The 17,406-nt window shown below is 44.7% G+C and overlaps 1 pseudogene; it reads right to left on the bottom strand.

Annotated features, from left to right (window-relative positions):
• Window positions 1-13,812: 13,812 nt before the first annotated feature.
• On the bottom strand, window positions 13,813-16,646 carry LOC103299532 (60S ribosomal protein L18-like; annotated as a pseudogene).
• Window positions 16,647-17,406: the final 760 nt, after the last annotated feature.

The raw sequence follows: 17,406 nt of genomic DNA, 5'->3' as shown, positions 1-17,406 counted from the left end.
TAACATAAACATATGTACATAAATTTTACATATGATATAAATATGGAGATAGAGATAGAGATATCTTAGCCTTCAGACCACCATTTTATTTACTGGGAAACACTGAAGGCATTTCCACTAAAGTCGGGTGTAAGACAAGCATGAACACAATCACTATTATTATTTAACCTGATACTGGAGGTATTGATCAATACTGTTAGAAAAGAGAAAGCAACTAGAAGCATAAGAATTTATAAATTATTAAAGATTAAATTATTTCTTTTGGTGACAATGCAAGAAAATTGCTGGAAAAACTATAACAAATTAAGAATTAGGAAATTAAATATTTCCCCCCACTTATTTAGCATACTAGATTTCTGTTTACTCTTTGTTTTATTAAGATTAGTCTATTTTTCTATTTGTAGACCACTATCATACAGTTTTAATTACTATAACTTTATAATGTTTTGATTGTGTGAGAAAAATTCTAGTCTTTTCTTCCTTTTCAAAGTTCTCTTGATTATTTTGTCTTCCACAGTTTCTCTTCCACCTGAAACATAGGATGAAATTGTCAAGTTATATTAAAAAGACTTTTGATATTGTAATTGGGAAAGCATTGAATTTGCATATTTATCTGTTGAGGGAATTGATATCTCTACAATAGAAGACTTCCCATTGTGTAGCATACACTGTTCCTCTAAGTGAGACTGTCCCTGGAAATTGCATCTCCTCCACACTCCTTATTCTCCTCTTGCTTTATTTTTCTCCATAGCACTTGTCTCATCCTAACATTCTTTATATTTTATTATTTATTTTGTTTATTGTCTGTCTCTTTACTAGAATGGCAGCTTCATGAAAACAAGTACCTTTGTCTCTTTTCTTCACCCCCAAATAGCCCCAAAGCCTAGGACAGGGCATGACACATAACAGGTGCTTAACAAATATTTGCTGATGAATTTATAAATGTAAATTATTTTATCCATTAAATAACATTTTCTAGTTTTCTTCATATAGGAATTGCCAATTTCTTGAACATTTGGTCCTGTTATGTTTGTTGTTGTTGCTATTATGAAGATAATTTTTTATCCATTTATAATTCTGATTAGAAATTAGAAAATTCTAATAGTTTCTTAGTTGATTGTCTTGGACTCTCTAAATAGACAACCATATAATTTGGAAATATTATTGTTTCCTTTCTAATATTAATACCTGAAATCTTTCCATGTTCTGTATTTTTATTGGCTGGGAACTCCAGTATATGTTGAAACTTATGAGTTAGAAGTATCTATGTTTTGTTTCTGACTTTTAGGAAATGCTCGTCATACTAAATATGATTAAATATGATAGTCTTTATCAGGCTAAGGAACTTTACTCATAGGAAATAGAAAGCTCAAAAGTTTTAAATTGTACTCAAATTATTAATATTTCTGCTTAGGATTTGTACTTTTTGTATCTTGTTTAAATAATCCTTTCTTACGGCAAGTCATAAAGATGCTTTCCTGTACCTACTTCTATACATCTTCCACTACCATGTAGATTTTTAATGTACCTGAAATTAACACTTGTGGTATTTGTGAAGTAGGGATACAATTTCATTTTTTCTCCTTATGGATAACCAATGATCTCAAAATCTCTTCTTGAAGAGTTTATTTTTTTCTCATTCACTTGCAGTGATTTCTGTCATACATCAATTCCAGGGTCTGTTTCTAGCTTCTCAGATTTCTTCCATTATTTATTCATTTATCCTGCACAAATACTGTACTATCCTATCTAATAAAGAGGGAATATGCTAATTGACCCTCATGCCATGGCAAAGATGGCAGCACCCATAGCCAATAAGGAGAGAATATGCTAATTGACTGCCCTGCCCTCAAAGATGGTGGTGCCCACAGCCAATAGGAGGGAATATGCTAATTGACTGCCACACCCTCAAAGATGGTGGCGCCCACAGGGACAGCAGGCTCCGCGTACCTGCCTCTGGAGTCCCCCAGTCCCCTCAGCCCCCCAGCCACCCAGGGCCAGCCTGAGGTGCAGGCAAGCCTCAGATGTTGGCTGCCCAGCTGCCCAGGGCCGGCTGAGGCTCAGGTAACCAGGGCTGGCCGAAGCTTGCACTGCCAGCAGTGGCAGCAGCAGAGGTGTGATGGGGCATCACCTTCCCCTGATCACCGGGTCACCTCCTGCCCTTGAGGGCTCCCAGACTGTGAGAGGGGGCAGGCCTGGCTGAGGGACACCCCCTCTAGTGCATGAATTTTCATGCACCGGGCCTCTAGTCTTCTTATAATTGTATAATAAATCTTAATATCTGATAGAAAAACTCCATCACCATCTTCTCCTTTAAAATTACCTCTGTGATTTTTAGCCTTCTACCCTTCCATTAAGAACTTTAGGATCATTTGGTCAGGTTGACAAATTGACCCTTTTGAGATTTTTATTATAATTGCATTAAATATATAGATTAATTTGAGGGGATTTCAGAGAGGAAGGGAGAGGGAGAGAGAGATAGAGATAGAAATATCAATGATGAGAGAATCATAGATCAGCTACCTCCTATACACCCCCTAATGGAGATGGAGCCTGCAACCCAGGCATGTACCCTGACCAGGGAATTGAATCATGACCTCCTGGTTCATAGGTTGATGCTCAACCACTGAGCCACACTGGCCGGGCAATTCTCAGCTTTTTAGTCCATAAATATGGTATATCTCTATTTATTTAGGATTTCTTTCATATTCTTTAATAATGTTTTTAAATTACCTCCGCACAATTATCAGGCATAAGTTTTCTTAGATTTATTCCTGGAGAGTTTATTATTCTTGTTTAATGATAGAGATTCTTTAGTTTATTTTCTAATTGATTTATGCTACATAGGAATGCTGTTGTTTTTAATATGTGTTTCTTGGTTTCAAAGAGGCAGGAAGAGGGAGAGAGAGACAGAAACATCAATGATGAGAGAGAATCATTGCCTCTTTCACGCCCCCTACTGGGGATCAAGCCCACAACCCAGGTAGGTGCCCTGAGCTCCTGGTTCATAGGTCAACTAAGCCACATTGGCCAGGCTACTGTTGTTTTTAATGTTGATTATCTTCAGGAACTTTACTGAATTCTCTCACTAGCTATCTGGTTTAGAAATTTGGGATTTTCTATGTAGACATTTATAATTGCTTACCAAGAAAGACTATTCTCTATCTTTTACAATTCTTTAGTCTCTCTTTTCCTTTCCTTATCTCTTGGTCAGAAGTACTTAATTTTAAGTCCTAATATCAGTCTTTTTCTTCATGGTGATTGCTTTCTGTTCCTGCTTAAGAAATTGTTACTTATTCCCCCTATGTTAACTTCTAATAGCTCAATTGTTTTTCCTTTCATATGTAGATCTACAAGTCATCTGGATTTATTAGTGTGTATAGTGGGAGATAGGAATCAGGATTTTTTTTCATAAACATATCAATTTGATTCTGCACCATTAAATGAAAAGACTACTTATTACCAACTAAATTACAGTGATAACTTTGTCAGAAATCTTTAGAGGTCTGTTTCTGAATTCTTATGTTTTTCTTGATCTATTTTTGTTGATTTTTTTTCTATATTTATAGAGCGATTGATCTGTAATTTTACTTGTGATGTCCTTGCCAAGTTTTGGTGTTACAATCTGAATTACTATAGTTATATAATAAACCTTATTATCAAGTAGCTTTGCCCTCCAAAATTTGTCTTCATCAGAACTATATTTACTACTCTTTAGCTTGTCAATTTCCACAAAAAGGCTTCTGAAATTTTTATTAAGATTATATCAATTTGGGGAGAATTGGTATGTTTATAATATTGAGCCTACCAATCTATGAATATGGTATATCCCTGTACTTATTTAATTCTTCTTTAATTCCTCTAAGTAATGTTTTGTAGTTTTCTGTGAAGAGTCTTCTACATCTTTTGATAGTTTTTCTTTTCTAGATATTTTATTTTTTGCCATCATAAATACACTAGAGGCCTGATGCATGAAATTCATGCAAGGGGCTCAGCCCCTGCCGCCACGGCAGCACTTCTGTCTTGGTCCCCACAGCTGTGGCTTTGTCCAGAGGGTATCTGGAAGGACATCTGGTCTAATTTAGCATATTATAGATATATATTACATGTATGTATATGCATATGTATTTATAGGTATACTAGAGGCCCAGTGCACGAAATTCGTGCACGGAGGGGGGGGAGGAGGGGTTGTCCCTCAGGCCAGCCTGCACCCTCTCCAATCTGGGACCCCTTGAGGGATGTCCGACTGCCCGTTTAGGCCTGATCCTGGTGGTATCAGGCCTAAACGGGCAGTCGGATATCCCTCTTACAATCCAGGACTGCTGGCTCCCAACTGCTCGCCTGCCTGCCTTCCTGATTGCCCCTAACCGCTTCTGCCTGCCAGCCTGATCACCCCCTAACCACTCCCCTGCCAGCCTGATTGATGCCTAACTGCTTCCCTAACTGCCCTCCCCTTTAGGCCTGGTCACCCCTAACTGCCCTCCCCTGCAGGCCTGCCACCCCCCCCGAACTCTCCCCTGCAGGCCTGAGTCCCCCCCCAACTGCCCTTCCCTGCAGGCCCGGTCACCCCCAACTTCCCTCCTCAGCTGGCCTGGTCATCCCTAACTGCCCTCCCCTGTGGGCTTGATTGCCCCCAACTGCCCTCCCTTGCAGGCCTAGTCCCTCCCAACTACCCTCCCCTGCTGGCCATCTTGTGCCAGGCATCTTGTGTCCACATGGGGGCAGGATCTTTGACCACATGGGGGCAGCCATATTGTGTGTTGGAGTGATGGTCAATCTGCATATCACTCTTTTATTAGATAGGATAGAGGCCTGGTGCATGGGTGGGGGCCAGCTGGTTTGCCCTGAAGGGTATCCCGGATCAGGGTGAGGGTTCCCTTGGGGTGTGGGGCGGCCTGGGTGAAGGGCCTGTGGTGGTTTGCAGGCCGGCCACGCCCCCTGGCGACCCAAGCAGAGGCCCTGGTATCTGGGATTTATGTATCTTCTACAATTGAAACTTTGTAGCCTGGAGCAGAGCCAAGCCTCCTGCTCGCTCTGTGGCGGGCATCCATTTCTGTTTGGATTTGTTTACCGTCTATAATTGAAACTTTGTAGCCTTGAGTGGAGGCAGAAAGCTTGGCTTCCTCTGTTACCAGGGAAACCCAAGCCTTGTTCCTGCTCTCTGTGGTTGTAGCCATCTTGGTTGGGTTTATTTGCATATTTGCTCCTGATTGGCTGATGGGCGTGGCTGGTGGGCATGGCTGGTGGGCATAGCTTGTGGGTGTAGCGGAGTTAAGGTCAATTTGCATATTACTTTTTTATTAGGTAGGATATAAATATAAAATTTTAAATTTGTGTTGCCTAATATTTTATTTCTGGTGTATGGAAATACAACTAATATTTTTTATATCAATCTGACATCTAGCAATCTTACTAAATTTACTTATTATTTGTGATTGTTTGTCTATAGATTCTTTTGGATTCTATATATGCAATTATGTCATCTGTGGACAATGATAGTTTTCTTTCTTTTTTCCAAACCTATATATTTTTTCTTTCTGGCCTTATTATACTGGCTAAAGCTTTGAGTAGAATGTTGACTGAAGTGGGAAGTGCTGATAATAGATATTCTTGTCTTGTTTCTGATTTCAGAAGAAAAACTTCAATATTTCTCCATTAAACATATTTGCTATATCTTTTCCTGTGTTTGATTGCTTGGTTAACTTTTAACATATCCTTATAAGATTAAGGAAGTTCCCTTATAATGCTAGTTTATAAATTTTATTTAATTTTATTTTTTCCATCACCATTTACCCCCTCTATGCCCTCTTCCACCTCCACCCATTCCTTGCCCCTGCAATCACCACACTGTTATCCATGTCCATGAGTTCTCTCCTTTTTTTCTCTTTTGCTAAATCCCCCACCTCTCAGTACCGTTCCCCCCACCCACCTCCGACCTCACTAGAGCTGTCTGCTGGCTATCTGTGAGTCTGTAAGAGTTTTTTTAAAAATCAAGAGTGGATGTTAAGTTTTTTCTCTATTGACTACAATGAGCATATAGGGTTTCTTCTTTATTCTGTTCATGTGTGAATTACATTGTTTGACTTTTAAATTTTAAATCACCGGTGCATTCCTGAAATAAATCAAAGTTGGTCTTATGTATTATCCTTTCTATATATCAATGTGTTTGATTTGCTAATTTTTTTCTGTATTTATGAGAGCTTGATCTCTAATTTTATTTGTGATGTCCTTGCCAAATTTTGCATAATCATATTGCCCTCATAAAATGAGTTGGAAAATAATCTCTCTTTTTCTTTTCTCTGAGAAAGATTTTCATTAGAGTAATATTGTTTCTTCTATAAATATTTGAAAATTCATTGATAAAAACATCTGAGCCCAGAATTTTCTTCATGAGAAAGTTCTAAATTATAATTCTTTTTCTTTAGTAGATATAGGACAATTCACATTTTCTATGTGTTCTTGTGTTTGGTAGGATGTGTTTTTCTATGAACTTATCCATTTCATTTAAATTTTTAAATTTATTGGCATAACATTTTTCATGGTATCTTATCTTTTTCATATCTTTAGTACCATGTAGTTAGGTCTCTTTTTTTCATTTCAAATGTTGATAATTCTACTTTGTCTAGTACTGTTAATAGCTACAGCAGCTAATTTTGGTTACTGTTAGTTTTTCCTTAGCATTTAGTAAAAAGTCTGTTGCATTAAATCAATGTTAACTGAATGTTACTATAATCTACTTTTTAAAAACTTAAAAATAGCTCAGCTGGCATGCTCATTGGTTGAGCATTGACCTATGAACCAGGAGGTCACAGTTTGATTCCCGGGCATGTGCTCAGGTTGTGGGCTTAATACCAAGTGTGGGGCATGCAAGAGGCAGCCAGCCGATGCTTCTCTCTCATCATTGATGCTTCTATATCTCTCTCCCCCTCCTTTCCTCTCTCTAAAATAAAAAATATATATATTAAAAATAAATAAATAAATAAAAATAAAACTTAAAAATAACCATTGCTGAAGTATAATTTACACACAATGAATCTACATATTTCTAAAAGGTACACAGTTTGATGAGTTTTGACAAATATATATATACCTATGTAACCACCCTCCCCATCAGGATATAGAACATTTCTATTACCCCAAAAAGTTCCCTTGTGCCCTTTGCAATCAATTCTTGTACTTCTTCACCACTGACCCACCCATGACTGGGCAACCACCGATCTGATTTCTGTCACTAAAGATTAGTTTAACCTGTTTTTGAATTTCATTTAAATGGAATCAGACATTGGGTACCCTTTTTGTGTCTGGCTTCTTTTTCTCAGCACAATATTTTTGAGAATCATCCAGTAGTTCATTCCTTTCTATTGCTGAATGGTAGTCCATTATATACCATAATTGGTTTAATTCATCTGGTATTGGATATCTGAGTTTTGTACAGCTTTTAGCTCTTATAAGTAAGAGTACCATGAACATCCATTGACAAGTCTTTGTGTGGATATGTTTTTATTTTTCTTGAAGAGTATCTAAGAGTGAAATTTATGTGTCAGATAGTAAGAATACATTAACTTTCTAGAAGACTGCCAAATAGTTTTCCAAAATGGTTGAATTGTATTACACTCCCACCAGCAATGTATAGCACTCCTGGGTGTTCTATCATTGTCAAAACTTGATAGTATGTCTTTTGAATTTTAGCCGTTCTAGGGGGTTGTATAGTGGTATCTTATTTTGATTTTAAGTTGGATTTTTCTAGTGACCAATGATGTTAATCATCTTTTAATGTGCTTATTGATCATTTGTATATCCTCTTTTATGAAATATCTATTCAAACCTTTTGTCCATTTAAAAATAATTTATTTCTTTGCCTTCTTAATATGTAAGAGTTAATTATATTTTATGGATACAAGTCTCTTGTCAGACATATGTATAATGAACATATTCTTTCAATTTTGGATTGTCTTTTCATTTTCTTTTTTTTTTTTTTTTTTTTTTTTTTTTTTTTTAAATTTCTTTATTGATTAAGGTGTCACATATTTGTCCTCATCCCCCCATTCCCATCCCACCCCTCTACCCACGCATGCCCCAATCCCCTGTTGAACTTAACCGTTGGATAGGCTCATATACATGCATACAGGTCCTTTGGTTGAACTCTCCCCCTCCCCCCCACCCTCCCCCTACCCTCCCTTATCCTCCCTCTGAGGCCCGATAGTCCGATCAATGCCTCCTTGCTTCTGGTTCTGTTCTTGTTCCTCAGACTATGTTGTTCATCATTTCCCCTAGATGAGCGAGATCATATGTCACTAGATATATACTAATAAGCACTGAATGTGAGACGAGCAATAATAGTTATGCTGACAGGCAAATGAATCAGTCTGTGGCGAGCTTCCCCCTGGACCACCAGTTCTTTTGAGACCCAATTTCAATGTCCAGTAGTTCCTTATGTGTACATGTCAGCACTGACCCCCCAGCTCTGGATGGTGGACAAATGGCGGTAACGGAGGTCCGACTCCCTCTGGTTTGGTCTCGGCCGAACCCAGGGGCACGGCGTCACCCGGACTAAGGGGCACGTGGCCTCACCCATACCCAAGGGGCGCGTGGTCTCACCGGGGCCTGGGACCCAGCCTCACCCGGATGGATCCAGGGGCACACGGCCTCACCCGGACCCAGGATCTGGCTTCACCCGTACCCAGGGACGCTTGGCCTCTCCCAGACCCAGGGGCACGTGGCCTCGCCCGGGCCTAGGTGCACGAGGCCTCACCCGGATCCAGGGACACATGGTCTCACCCGGACCCAGGGACGCTTAGCCTCTCCCAGACCCAGGGGCCCGTGGCCTCACCCGGGCCTAGGTGCACGAGGCCTCATCCGGATCCAGGGACACATGGTCACACCCGGACCCAGGGACGCTTGGCCTCTCCCAGACCCAGGGCCACTTGGGCTCACCTGGGCCTAGGTGCACGAGGCCTCACCCGGATCCAGGGACGCATGGTCTCACCCGGACCCAGGGACGCTTGGCCTCTCCCAGACCCAGGGCCACTTGGGCTCACCCGGGCCTAGGTGTACGAGGCCTCACCCGGATCCAGGGACACAAGGTCTCACCCGGACCCAGGGACGCTTGGCCTCTCCCAGACCCAGGGCCACTTGGGCTCACCCGGGCCTAGGTGCACGAGGCCTCACCCGGACCCAGTGACGCTTGACCTCTCCCAGACCCAGGGCCACTTGGGCTCACCCGGGCCTAGGTGCACGAGGCCTCACCCGGATCCAGGGACGCATGGTCTCACCCGGACCCAGGGACGCTTGGCCTCTCCCAGACCCAGGGCCACTTGGGCTCACCCGGGCCTAGGTGCACGAGGCCTCACCCGGATCCAGGGACGCATGGTCTCACCCGGACCCAGGGACGCTTGGCCTCTCCCAGACCCAGGGCCACTTGGGCTCACCCGGGCCTAGGTGCACGAGGCCTCACCCGGATCCAGGGACGCATGGTCTCACCCGGACCCAGGGACGCTTGGCCTCTCCCAGACCCAGGGCCACTTGGGCTCACCCGGGCCTAGGTGCACGAGGCCTCACCCGGATCCAGGGACGCATGGTCTCACCCGGACCCAGGGACGCTTGGCCTCTCCCAGACCCAGGGCCACTTGGGCTCACCCGGGCCTAGGTGCACGAGGCCTCACCCGGATCCAGGGACGCATGGTCTCACCCGGACCCAGGGACGCTTGGCCTCTCCCAGACCCAGGGCCACTTGGGCTCACCCGGGCCTAGGTGCACGAGGCCTCACCCGGGTCCAGGGACGCATGGTCTCACCCGGACCCAGGGACGCTTGACCTCTCCCAGACCCAGGGCCACTTGGGCTCACCCGGGCCTAGGTGCACGAGGCCTCACCCGGGTCCAGGGACGCATGGTCTCACCCGGACCCAGGGACGCTTGGCCTCTCCCAGACCCAGGGCCACTTGGGCTCACCCGGGCCTAGGTGCACGAGGCCTCACCCGGATCCAGGGACGCATGGTCTCACCCGGACCCAGGGACGCTTGGCCTCTCCCAGACCCAGGGCCACTTGGGCTCACCCGGGCCTAGGTGCACGAGGCCTCACCCGGATCCAGGGACGCATGGTCTCACCCGGACCCAGGGACGCTTGGCCTCTCCCAGACCCAGGGCCACTTGGGCTCACCCGGGCCTAGGTGCACGAGGCCTCACCCGGATCCAGGGACGCATGGTCTCACCCGGACCCAGGGACGCTTGCCCTCTCCCAGACCCAGGGCCACTTGGGCTCACCCGGGCCTAGGTGCACGAGGCCTCACCCGGATCCAGGGACGCATGGTCTCACCCGGACCCAGGGACGCTTGGCCTCTCCCAGACCCAGGGCCACTTGGGCTCACCCGGGCCTAGGTGCACGAGGCCTCACCCGGACCCAGTGACGCTTGACCTCTCCCAGACCCAGGGCCACTTGGGCTCACCCGGGCCTAGGTGCACGAGGCCTCACCCGGATCCAGGGACGCATGGTCTCACCCGGACCCAGGTACGCTTGGCCTCTCCCAGACCCAGGGCCACTTGGGCTCACCCGGGCCTAGGTGCACGAGGCCTCATCCGGATCCAGGGACACATGGTCTCACCTGGACCCAGGGATGTGTGGCCTCTCCCAGACCCAGGGGCACGTGACCTCTCCCAGACCCAAGGGCACGTGTCCTCACCCGGGCCTAGGTGCGCGAGGCCTCAACTGGATCTATGGACACCTGGCCTCACTCGGACCCAGGGGAGCGCGGCCTCCCCCAGACCCAGGGGCGCTTGGCACCTCCGCAAGAGTCCCGCCTCTCCCCGCAGGCATCTGGGTCTCCCACGGGTCCCCAGAAGCTGGATTTCAGGGTGATGGAGAGCTAATCTCCCCTAGGTTTGGAACAAAAGCCCCTTTCCCCCGCCACCAACCAGACCCACGCCCCTCCACACCTCATCCCCTCCGATTTCGCTGGTTTCCTCTTCCCTCTTAGCTATAAATCTACCATTCAGCCATCTCTCCTGTAGTTCTGGATGGTAGAGGCTCTGTCCTCCATTCGTGCCCCTGAAATTGCTGTGCGCGGTGGAGTTCGCAGTTCCTTTGTTTAACTTAGCTGCCTTCTTGGTTCTCCTCTGTCAAAATGGCTTAAAGGGCTTGAATGTAAGATGAGAACTCCTAAGAATCCTCCAAATCGGTGTTGGCGGCCTCCGGGGCCTCGAGGATCTCACAGCGCAGTTCGGCCAGGTCGGTGGCGCGGATGCACCCCTCCTGCAGAAAGATGGTCTCTTCCTTTACAGAGAGCTGCTGCGCCGAGTCCGCGGCCGCCGCCACAGCAGCTGCTGCGGCGCCCACGAGCCCATGGCCCCGGCTGCGGTGCTGACTGAGAGGAGCAGCCGCCCGGTCTGGGGAGATGCGAGCAGCAGTCGCCACCCTCACTAGTCCATGTTCCAGTTGTATTTCCGAAACTGCCATGCGAGGCAACACATCAGCCTTCACCTCCGCCGTCATCTTTTTCGAATTCCCCAATTTGTTCTTCTTAATCCCTTGAATTCAGTCAACTCTACTGAGGTCTAGTGGCGCTGGAAGGTGCACGGAGAGGGCGCCCGGGCCTCCGTCCGGTGTGTGGGGCGCGCGGCCCGCGGAACCAGGCGCGCGGGGGCCTCGCGGCGGGGATGTGCTCTGGTCGGCCGCCGGGCTCCGGGCGTCACTGCCGCGGCGGCGTCCCCAGCGCCCCGGGCCGGGCGGCCTGCGGGGGCGGCGCAGTTGCGAAACTGAGTGAGTATCTACAGTTAAGTCTTGATTGTTGTTGGTGTCACTAGGAGGAATTGTCCTCCAGGCCACTTGGCCGTGAGGACCCTCTTTGTCTATATAGGAAGAGTTGCTGTGCAGGAGACATGAGGCTCCTGTGTCTGTGTCCCTCTGTATTCCTTGCAAACACCTCTGAGAGAAACGCGCCCTGGAGTTTCGCCCGCTGCCTGGAACTGGGTTTCAATGTAGTTGGAATTGGGTCTCAGCGCAGTCTGGCGCCTTTGTCTCCTTCCCAGCAGGGCCATTCAGTGGCGCAGGCAACAGTCCGTCCTCTGCGCGCCCTCCTGTGCGCGCCTCTGGAGCCGCCGCTCCTCTGTGCCTCTGCCCCACAGGCCAAATTCATTCCCCCAGCATGCGCCTGGCTTCCCAGGGTTTCGCCCGGAACTGGGGTTCAGTGCAGTCGGAACTGGGGTTCAGCACGGTCCTGAGCTTATGTCTCCTTCCCGCTAGGGCAGTTCAGTGGCGCAGGCAACAGTCCGTCCTTTGCGCCCCTTCCTGCGCGCGCCTCTGGAGCTCTGCCTTCCGCCGCTCCTCTGTGCCTGCGCCCCACAGCCCAGATTCATTCCCCCAGCCTGCGCCTGGCTTCCCAGGGTTTCGCCCGGAACGGGGTTCAGTGCAATCGGAGCCGGCGCTCAGCGCAATCCGGAGCCTTTATCTCCTTCCTGCCAGTGAACGCCGGCCAGGCCGTCAGCCGCCCCTTCCTCTCCGGCTCCATCCTCCCCGCAGGCGCGCGTGCTCGTGTCTCCGCCCGTTTCTCCATACCTCAGGCTTTTGCGGCTCCCCCGACTGTCCCCGTGGCCTTCTCCTTCCCCCCAGCTGTGGGCATTTCAGTCCGCCAGCTTTCCTGTGGTTCTGGACGATGACCGTTCTGACCTCTAGTTGTATTTTTGAAATTGTTGTGCCCGGCTGCGGGTTAGGTGTTTAACCTATGGCGCCATCTTGGTTTCCACCTGTCTTTTCATTTTCTTAGTGATATTCTTCTAAGGGCAGAAGATTATAATTTTGATGAGATCAAATTTATCTTCATTTTTTCTCTACAGTTGGTTCTTTTTTGCACCTTACATAAGAAATCTTTGCTTATCCTAAGGCTGTGAAGATTTGTCTCCTAAGATTTCTTTTCTAGACTTTAAAATTTTTTACTTTACATATAGATCCATGTTCAAATTTGAGCTAGCTTTGCAAGATGAAGGTTGAGGTTATTGAGGTTCATTTTTTTTCCTACAGATACCCAGTTATTCTAGCAGCATTTGTTGAAAAGACTATCCCCATTGAATTACCTTGAACTTTTTGTTGAAAATCAATATTCTCTCTCTCTCTTTCTCCTTTTGTTTCAATGACATATAAGTCAATCCATATGCCAATACCACAGTCTTGATAATAGCTTTATACTAAGTCTTAAAGTCAGATAATATGATTACAAATTTGTTTTGGCTACTAAAGATATTTTATGTTTCCATATAATTTTCAGATTCAGTTGGTCAACTTATTTTCTTTAGAAAGCCTGTTGGGACTTTAATTTGTATTATGTTGAATCTATAGTTGAGAAGAATTGAGTATTTTAATTCATGAACATGGTTTCTCTTTTCATTTATCTTAGCTATGTTTGTAGTTTCCAGTGTATAGGTCTTTCATATATCTTGTCAAATACTTCCCTAAGTAATGTATGTTTGGGGATATTATCATAAATGTACTTTAAATTTTTAGTTTCCAATTGTTCCTCTCTAGTATGTTGAAATACAAATGAATTTTTTTCAGCATCCAAAATCTTTTTTTAATCCTCACCCTCTAGAATATGTGTGTGTTTTTAAAATTGATTTGAGAGAGAGAGAGAGAGAGAGAGAGAGAGAGAGAGAGAGAGAGAGAAAGAGACATTGATGTAAGAGGGAAACATCAATCATAGGTATGTTCCCTGACCTGTACTCCTGTACTCGAACCATAACCTTTTGGTGCACAGGATGACACTCCAACAAACTAAACCACCCAGCCAGGGCTCCAAAATCTTTTTAATAACAAGATAGGATTTGGGGTTAGTTTTTGTAGCCTGGGCTGACCCACCGGCCTCGCCCTCGAGGAAACTTCTGGCCCTTGGTAAGTAGGTATGGTTTGGTGTGGCTGTGAGAGGTTCCTGGAGCCTTGCCAAAATGTTTGTACACTTTCCCATCCTTTTAAGAACCAGAAAGCCGGTGCCACAGTCCATAGGGGAATCCAGGGCCAGCTGGTCGAAGGTGAGGATTTTGCCCCCAGCTTTGAGGATGCAGCTCCAGGCACGGCTGCTCACAGGAAGTGCATACATCTTCAGTTTGGCACCTCCTAGACAAACATGTCATTGTTACAGTCCTTAGAACCACAGAGGTTTTGCCATCCTGGCCAGGAAGTTTTAACTTCTGGATCATCCGGGAAAGGGACAGAGGTGGCCAGTTGGTACAACTCATGAACAACCTCTTCAGCACCACTTGGTTAAAGGTAGGGTTGGTTTGTCTGGCCAGAAACCTATACAGCTTGACCACTAGCCTTAGATAGTAGATATCCTGGCTCTTGGGCTCTTTGCACCATTATGCTAAGTGAAATAAGCCAGTCACAGAAAGGCAAATACTTTATGATTCCACTTATTGGAAGTATCTAAAATAGTCAAATTCATAGAGTCAGAGTGTAATGGTGGTTGCCAGGGGTTCAGGGATTGTGGGGGGAGGAGGAAAGCTACTAATTAATGGGCATAAAATGTCAGCTAAACAAGATGAATACATTCTAGAGATCTGCTTGCTATACAACATTGTACCTATAGTCAACAAAACTGTATTGTACACTTTAAAATTTGCCAAGAGGGTAGATCTCATCTTAAGAGCTTTCACTACAATAAAAAGAAAAAAAGAGATTAGAGGATTCCTAATTGTTTTCATGATATAAAGTTCTTATAGGAATGTTAAGAAGACTTCAAGGTAAAAGAAAAAAATTGAAGTCCAGTTCTTTAATGACTTTCAGGTTTTCAGCACATGCCTAGTTCTTTCACTTTATGAATGGAAAAGGTGGCATGTATCCAGTGGCTTAATCTAAGGTGTCAACAATCTCTGAAGCTATTGAAATAAGAGGAGTGCCCACAATTACTAAAGATCTTCCGGTGATAAAAAGAAATTGCATAAACGTCTGGCTACATGCATCAGAATGATTCAGCGTTTCACCCAAAAAAAATAAAATAAAATTGATTTCTATTGACTTTCCAGTTAGGTAAATTTTCAGGAATACTTTCTCCTCATACTTAGCTGAGCCAGTTGAAAGGGAACAACTGCTCACTCCTATAGGTGTCATAGCTTCTGAAAGCTGGTCAGAGATCTGCTTTTACTATGTCTTCTTTATCTCCACTTTTCTCTCAGTAGATAAGAGACTGAATAGATGATTTAGCCAGAGCAGAATTCTACCAATTGGTAGAAAGTTTTACTAAGCTAGGTTAGCAAGAATGAGATGATTGCTGAAAGCAATGAGCATGCTCCAAACTGCTTGCAATTGAATTGTTTAATTCACCTGAAAGAATCTGTACCTAAGCCTCTTGCTTATCGAGTGTACTCCCTAGGGGACCTGATTAAGGAAGGAAATAGGATATAGAGCCACTGCCATTGATCTGCGGTATGGTGTGAACATCTCCCTAGTAAAGCCTTGGTTGAAGCCATGCCTATTAACCTTTAATTTCTATGTCCATGCATAGAGTAAAAACTTGGCTATCCAGATCCTTCAGAGAATGGGGTGGATCCTGGATAGCTATGAATAAGCAATATTTCTGAAATGTGTTTCTCCTTATAAACTAAATGTATAGGATATTGCTTTCTTTTTTTCTTAAATATATATATTTTTTTAATTTCAGAGAGGAAGGGAGAGGGAGGGAGAGAGAAAAACAGTAAGGATGAGAGAGAATCGTTGATTGGCTGCCTCCTGCACGCTCCCCACTGGGGATGGAGCTCACAACCCGGGCATATGTCATGACCTCTTGGTTCATAGGTCGACACTCAACTACTGAGCCATGCCAGCTGGGCTAGAATATTGTTTTCTTGAAGATATAATCATTATAAGTATCAATCACAGTGATAGGTTGTAATGCAATGATGCCCTTACACACAGTGAAATGTCAGGACACATTTTCTCTATGACACTAAATGTTTCTGGACTCTTTTGCTCTTTAAGATTTTTTTCTCCCTCATGTCATTTTCTTTGACTCTTCCCTCACAGATACACTGTTAGTGGCCAAAACTTCCCATATTGAGAAATTTAAAAAATATTTCGCTTGTTATTTCTCACTGAATATGGACATAGACAATATATTGCCAGGTTTCTTGTGCAGAGATTCCTATGAATCAAGTTCATTAGCTTTAGTGAATAGACTTGGAGACATCTACTTCATCTGCTCAAAGGCATTTTTACTCAGTTTATTTTTCGGAAGATATTTCCAAATAGGTGAGGTTGCTTGGGAGCTAAGCTCTTGTTCATTGAAATTTTGTTACTATTTTATATAGTTTTTTTACACAGTGAAGAGTTAATTCCCATACTATCAAGCAAAATAGTGAATGCGGTGGTGCAGGACCCTAAATGCACCCCTACCCCTCATCAGGACTGATGTATTCCTTCCCCCAGCAGCTGACAGTATTGGCTGTTTAAAGCCACAGGTGAGTCTCTCTCTGTGCATTGCCCTTAGGCAAAGGGAGCTGCTTTACCCAAGGTTATGCTCCCTCTCCGGGTGCAGCTCACATCCAGTGACGTTTGTGTGAACGTACAAAGACCCAGGCTTCTTTTCTTGACTCGAAATAACTTTGAAAGGCCATCCCAGTTCCAGGACTTCCTGTGGGATTGTCTCAAGTCTTTGTTGTAACTGCATCATTGCTCAACTTCTGCCCGGTCCTGCTTCCCTCACTCCTTTCAGGTGTTGCTCCTGAGAGAATTCTCATTGAACCTCCTGCAGGCAAATCTCCATCTCAGAGTCTGTTTCTTAGGGAACCCACCCTAAGAGAGGCAGTCATGAGTTCCTCCACCAACTGCAGCCTGCCTCGCATTATCCTTCAGTTTCATGACATGTTACGTGTTAGAATAGTACCTCTATCTTGCCCTTCTGCAACAACTCATTGATTTCCATATTTTCTATAGAATTCCTTCTTTGAGAGGAGATATTGAAGTTATAAAAATTAGGCTTCCAAAGATAGATTATAGGCTAAAATTCATTCAGATAATCACCTTTATTGAAGAGTTTTTGTCTTTGCTAACAGCATATGAAGTATCAAGGATTTTTTGTTATATTATTTCTTCAGTGTTAGAAATGTTCATTTTGGTAATCCTCTATGTTTTATTGATTCTTTTAAACTAAAGTTTATGGTCCAAAGGAAATATTTATGAACACTAGGGGCCTTTTTCAAATGCCCAAGATCTCATATTCTTGCTGCTGAAATTTAGACAAGTATTCTATCCCTCATCCTTTTCTTTGATTTAAGGTCTTCATCCTATTATTTTGATAGATTGCTCTGATAATCTCCCTACCCTATTCATTTTTTTAAATTGAAGTATAGTTGACAATTCTAGCCATTAATTCTAACTGGGAGTTTCTAGTCTTAAACTATTTAAATATCCTGTTTAACCAAGTTGAATTT

Source organism: Eptesicus fuscus, chromosome 18 (assembly GCF_027574615.1).
Source record: "Eptesicus fuscus isolate TK198812 chromosome 18, DD_ASM_mEF_20220401, whole genome shotgun sequence".
In the NCBI taxonomy this organism is placed as follows: Eukaryota; Metazoa; Chordata; class Mammalia; order Chiroptera; family Vespertilionidae; genus Eptesicus; species Eptesicus fuscus.
This window is presented reverse-complemented; position numbering and strand designations above follow the sequence as displayed.